Consider the following 6,295-nt stretch of genomic DNA (forward strand, 5'->3'; position numbering starts at 1 on the left):
TCTCAGGGGTAGTTTTTTGCCCAAGGCTGTCCAAATATTCTCCATAAGATTGAGATCTGGCGCCTTCACGCAGAAACAAGATTTCCACATAGTCATACCCCGTAAATCTGCCAGGGCCCCAAAATCTGACAACTCCCTAGCGGTTCTGACAGTGGTGTGCTGTAGTGTAATTCGAAGTCCCGCTGGGTGTTGCCAGCAGAACAAAAGGGATCTGTAACCTTGCATTAGTTATGGATTGTTTCACATAAAAATAATGGATATAAATGACTCATGGTGAGGGGACTTGGCAACTAAAACCCAGCCCCGCCCCCTTCTCAAACCTAGTCACTGTAAGAGGTGTTTCCACTGATATCAAATAGTTTTCATTAGCTCAAAATATTCATGTACTTCAATTCAAGCTTCCCATTTGCCTTTCATAGCACAATGATTTATTTGTGACAGACATTTACTTGATCTTCCTCCATCGTGCAATTAGGGCGCCCACTGCTGGCTTTTACTCTGGTGGATCCAATTGCTTGGTGTAACTGGATCCACAGAGGAGATTGGCTTTGAAATACCTAATCTTGATACCTAAGCTTTTGATAGTCCCTTAGATTAAAGTGTAATTATGACCCTACAAATGGTCTATGAGGTCTTCATTACTAATATATGGCATAATGCAAGCCGTAGCTAAATCAACTCCGAAACACTATTTGAACACATTAAAAGTTTCATCTTTGAGTCGCTGAGAAGGGTGACCGGCATATACCGAAGCCTTAAGATTGTAGAGCAAATGTTTTATCACTCTGCTATGCAACCTTTTATATATATAGACATTAAAAATATATAATTATATATATATATATATATATATATATATATATATATATATATATATATATGTGTGTGTGTGTGTGTGTGTGTGTTTGTGTGTGTGGGAAAAACATAATAAGGTTGGAAAGTAAAACAAACCCTTAAATTATCATTACATTTACAATCAAGACTAACAGATGTAGGGTGAAGAACAGAAAATAACTTTATCAAATACAAGTTTTGAAAATAAATGTAGCCTGTCAAAGCTCCTTTATTTATAGTCTAGTATTTTACTTCCTTAAGATGCATTTCTTGGCTTTGCTTGAGAACACGCCACCATCTGGACACCGCATTTCAAAGGCTATGCCATGACTGCAAAGGTAATACGAACTTGGTGTGTCCTTAATAGCATACATTCCCTTTCAGATCCTTACACTCCTCCGCTGCAAAAAGAGAAAAGCATTTAGACAAGCTATATTCCCTTTTTTAAAGATGAGAGAAAGGTTTTTTTTCTGGCCCCAATAATGCGTTTTGGTGCTGCAGGTAGTAACTTACGTAAATGTAGTGTTGTTCTGTTGTAGGGGCTATTTCATTTCTTTTACGCCTTTCCTCACAGGAAACATTTTCAGGGAGGTCACATGTGTTTTCTGATCATTGAAGTAAAGCCCTCCTGTACACTCTTTTTTGACGGGGAATACCATCACCTTTACCTTAAGGAAAATTTTTTTTAGACCTGCATTTTCTTTTACAGACAAATTTTTTTAGACACAGCTTTTTTTAAATATAAAAATATATATTAATATAATATTATATTATATATATATATATTTATATTAAATAAAAAAAGAAAAAAGTAACCTGGCTGCAAAATTTAAATAAAGAGTCAAAGGGGAAAATAACGACTAAATTTTGAAGCAATCGATATTACCAGTTTGGTTGTGCATTTTACAAAAATAGACTATGATACAATTTTAAATTTTACGAACATTCTGAATAAGTACGATAAAAAATTATAAAAATTTTCATAATTTGGCATAAGAAAATATAGTTCCAAAGACGGCAAAATAAAAATAAAGCAAATATTTATAGACTTCCTATTTTCCTTAGGCTTTTTGTGGTATTACTTACATTTGTAGTATCTAGCAGCTAGGGCAGGGTACAGGCATTCACATGTGGGCACGGGTTTGGGGGTTTCTGGGTTTGACACTGGGGGTAATCTACTTGAAGAACACACTGACTCAACTGTGGGTTGAAACACAAGCCTTCGGAACGTGTGGAATTTTCAGCGCTTGCATTTGGCTGTTGAAACATTTTAGAAAGTGTATATTAAATAGCTTGTCTAAAATGTAGAAAAAAAAGGAAATTAAAGATATCAAAAAAAATTTTTCTTTTGAAAATCCCAAAGAACTAACCTACAGTAATAGTAGGCTGGCAACCTCGGGATGAGTCGAGGAGCACTCACAGTCAAAAATGTCGGGCTTCACTTGGGGGTTTTCCGGGGGAAGCACAGGTTTGGGAATCGGGCGTCAGCATGGGAGTAGCATACACGGGGCTTATATGGCCCATCACACACTGTAGGGGGGGTTTTGAAATGAAGGTGGGAAGGGGGCACTTCTTTACGAAAGGTATATTGGGGAAAAAAATCCATTTTTTACAATCCCGGGGGTAGGAAAAAAAACCTTCCTTTTTCTGGGCCGATATTACAATCTCACCTCCATCACCCCCTCCTTTCCCCCATCTCCCCGCCACCTCCGTTTCCGCGTTCCACCTCCGTTTCCGCCGTCTCCCGCCACCTCCGTTTCCGCGTTTCCACCCCCCTCCGTTTTTCCGCCGTCCCCCCCCCCTCCGTTTCCGCCGTCTCCTCCACCACCCCCGTTTTCCGCCGTCTCCGCCACCACCTCCGTTTCCGCCCTCTCCGCCACCACTCCGTCTCCGCCCCACCTCCTTTCCCCGTCTCCTCCCCCTCCGTTTCCCCCCCCTCCCCCCTCCGTTTTTTCCCCCATCTCCACCCCTCCTCCTTTCCACCATCTCCACCCCCTCCTCCGTTTCCCCCGTCTCCACCTCCACCTCCGTTTTTCCCCCGTCTCCCCCCTCCACCTCCCCCTTTCCACCCCTACCTCCCCAAATGCAGCCTTCTGGGTCAAGTGCTGCCTGTCACAACCCGGAGAAGCCCTTTGTGATACAGGTAGTTTCTGTTGGTTCCCGACCGTTTCCCGGGACAAGGGTCTCTTCAGGACCTAAGGGGGACACTGGATAACTTGCGGCAGTCCTTGGATGTGGCAGATACTTTTCCGAGGGGGCAAACAAAGACGCGGCCCTCGATGCTTCACCATTTCCTCCATTACCGCCGCTCCACCCCCACCCCGTTTCCGCCCCTTCCCCCTCCACCTCCCTTTCCCCGTCTCCACCCCACCCCGTTTCCCCGTCTCCACTCCACCTCCCTTTTTCCCCCGTCTCCACCTCCCTCCGTTTCCCCCGTCTCCACCCCCACCTCCGTTTTCCGCCTCCCACCCCCCACCTCCCCCCTCCATTCCGCCACCACCTCCGTTTTTGCCGTCTCCCCCTCCGTTTCCGCGTCTCCACCTCCACCTCCCTTTACCACTACTCCTCCACATGGCAGACCTTTTTGGGGCAAGTGCTGCCCCTCCACACAGAAACCCCTTCGTGATCACAGTGAGTTTCTGTTGGGTTTCCCAAAGTTCCGGAGCACGGCATCTCTTCGGACCCTACGGGGGACACTGGGTGAAAATTGCGGCGTCACTTGGAGTGGCAGATACTTTCCGGGGGGAGATCAATGACGCACCGCGATGCTTCCCATTTCCTCCTTACCCCCGTCTCCCCCGCACCTCCCTTTTCCCCCGTCCCACCCCCACCCCCGTTTCCCCCGTCCCCCACCCCACCCCGTTTTTTTCCCCTCCCGCCCACCCCGTTTCCCGTTTTCCCACCACCTCCGTTTCCACCGTTCCCCCTCCACCTCCGTTTCCGCCGTCTCCACCCCCACCCCCGTTTCCGCCCTCTCCGCCACCCCCTCCGTTTCCCCGTCTCCACCTCCACCCCCTTTCCACCACTACCTCCCCACATGGCAGACCTTCCGGATCAAGGCTGCCGTAACACGGAGAAGCCCATTCTGATCACAGTGAGTTTTGTTGGTTCCAGACCGTTCCAGAGCACAAGCATCTCTTAGGACCCTAGGGGCACACGGGTGAAATTGCGGGAGTCCTGGATGGGCAATACTTCCGAGGGGGCAATCAAAGACGCAGCCGCGTGTTTCCCCATTTCCTCCTTACCGCCCCTCCCAACCCCCACCTCCGTTTCCGCCGTCTCCACCTCCCCCCTCCGTTTCCGCCGTCTCCACCCCACGCTCCACCTCCCCCCCCGTTTCCGCCGTCTCACCCCACCTCCATTTCCGCCCTTCCGCCACCACCTCCTTTCCGCCGTTCCCCGCCACCACCTCCGTTTTCCCCCGTCTCCGCCACCCCCTCCGTTTCCCGTTCCACCTCCACCCCCATTTCCACCACTACCTCCTCCACGGCAACCTTTTGGAGTCAGTACTGCCGCCACACGGAAAGCCCCTTGTGATCACAGTGATTTTTTGTTGTTCCAGACCGTTCCCGGGGCACAAGGGATCTCTTAGGACCCAAAGGGGGGAAAGGGGTAACTTGCGGCAGTCATGGTGGCGATACTTTCCGAGGGGGCAATCTGCCGCCTTATGCTTCCACCATTTCCTCCATTACCGCCGTCTCCACCCCACCTCCTTTCCGCCGTCCCACCTCCACCTCCGTTTTTCCCCCGTCTCCCCGCCCCTCCGTTTCCGCCGTCTCCGTCACCACCCCCTTTTTCCCCCTCCCCCCACCACCTCCCTTTTCCCCCTCTCCCCCACCACCCCCGTTTTTCCGGTCTCCACCTCCTTTCCACCGCTCCCCTCCCCTCCGCTTCCTCCATCTCCCCCACCTCCCCTTTCCCCCATCTCCCCCACCCCCCCCCGCTTCCCCCCCACTCCGCCCCACCCCGTTTTCCCCGTCTCCACCCCCCCCGTTTCCACCATCTCCAACCCCCTCCTCCGTTTTCCCCCATTCCACCTCCTCCTCCTTTTTCCCCCGTCCCACCTCCCCTCCGTTTTCCCCCGTCTCCACCTCCCCCTCCGCTTCCTCCATTTCCGCCCCCCCTCCGTTTTTCCGCCGTTCCCCCTCCGTTTCCGCCGTCCCACCTCCCCCTCCATTTCCACCCCTACCTCCTCCACATGGCAGACCTTCTGGGGTCAAGTACTGCCTGTCACACACGGAGAAGCCATTCGTATCACAGGTGAGTTTCGTTTGGTTCCAGACCTTCCCGGAACAAGGGATCTCTTTAACCATACGGGGACACTGGATGAAAATTGCGGGGTCCTTGGATGTGGGAGATATTTCCGAGGGAGCAAACAAAGACGCAGCCGTCTATTTCCACCCCTTTCCTCCCTTACCGCCGTCCCACCTCCACCTCCTTTCCCCTCTCCACCCCCCCTCCGTTTCCCCCGTCTCCCCTCCCCTCCGTTTCCGCCGCTCCCTCACCACCTTTCCCTTTTCCCCCGTCTCCACCCCACCTCCGTTTCCCCATTTTCCCCCCACCCTCCTTTCCGCCGTCTCCCCTCCGTTTCCCCCGTCTCCACCTCCCCTCCATTTCCCCACTACCTCCTCCCCATGGGAACCTTCTGGAGTCAAGAGCTGCCCGTCACCACGGGGAAGCCCATTCGGGGTCACAGGTGATTTTGTTGGTTCCAGACCCTTTTAGGGGCCAAGGCATCTCTTCAGGCCTACGGGGCCATGGATGAACTGCGGGGAGTCCTTGGGTGTGGCGATACTTTCCGGGGAGCAATCAATGACGCAGCCGTCGATGCTTCCCCCATTTCCTCCATTACCGCCCTCTCCACCCCCACCCCGTTTCCCCCCGCTCCCCCTCCACCTCCGTTTTTCCCCCGTCTCCTCCCACCTCCCTTCCACAAGTACCCCGCTCTTTTGGGGACACTGCAGCCACGTTATTGCCTGGAACTCCATTTTGGGCTTGCAGAGCAGTATTGTTTGCTGCCCTACAAGCAGTAAATTCGTTTCTTTACTTCTGCATCCTCCTCACCCGCTGATCCACCCCCACTTCTCCATTGCCGTTATTTCCCCGTCGCCTCTCCCCTTCCACTGCCTCCCCCTCCACCGTTGCCTCCTTTCCCCCACCTCTATCCCCCCATTTTCCATTGCCCTTATTTCCACCGTGCCTCCTCCACTTCCCTGCCTCCACCTCCCCCTTGCCTCCTTTTCCCCCCCCCCTGATCCCCCTCCACTTCTCCATTTTCCGTTTTTCCACCGTGCCTCCCCACTTCCCTCCCTCATCCACCCCCTTGCCTCCTTCCCCTCCCCCTCCTGATCCGCCTCCACTTCCTCCATTGCCGTTTCCACCGTCACCTCCACCTCCGTTTCCTCCGTCTCCACCTCCACCTCCTTTTTCCTCCGTTTCCACCTCCGTTTCCTCGTCTCCT

The 6,295-nt window shown here is 52.1% G+C and overlaps 1 pseudogene; it reads right to left on the bottom strand.

Moving 5' to 3' along the window:
* Positions 1-953: 953 nt before the first annotated feature.
* On the bottom strand, positions 954-5,822 carry LOC119568997 (annotated as a pseudogene).
* Positions 5,823-6,295: the final 473 nt, after the last annotated feature.

This window comes from Penaeus monodon, unplaced genomic scaffold (genome assembly GCF_015228065.2).
Source record: "Penaeus monodon isolate SGIC_2016 unplaced genomic scaffold, NSTDA_Pmon_1 PmonScaffold_1206, whole genome shotgun sequence".
Classification (NCBI taxonomy): domain Eukaryota; kingdom Metazoa; phylum Arthropoda; class Malacostraca; order Decapoda; family Penaeidae; genus Penaeus; species Penaeus monodon.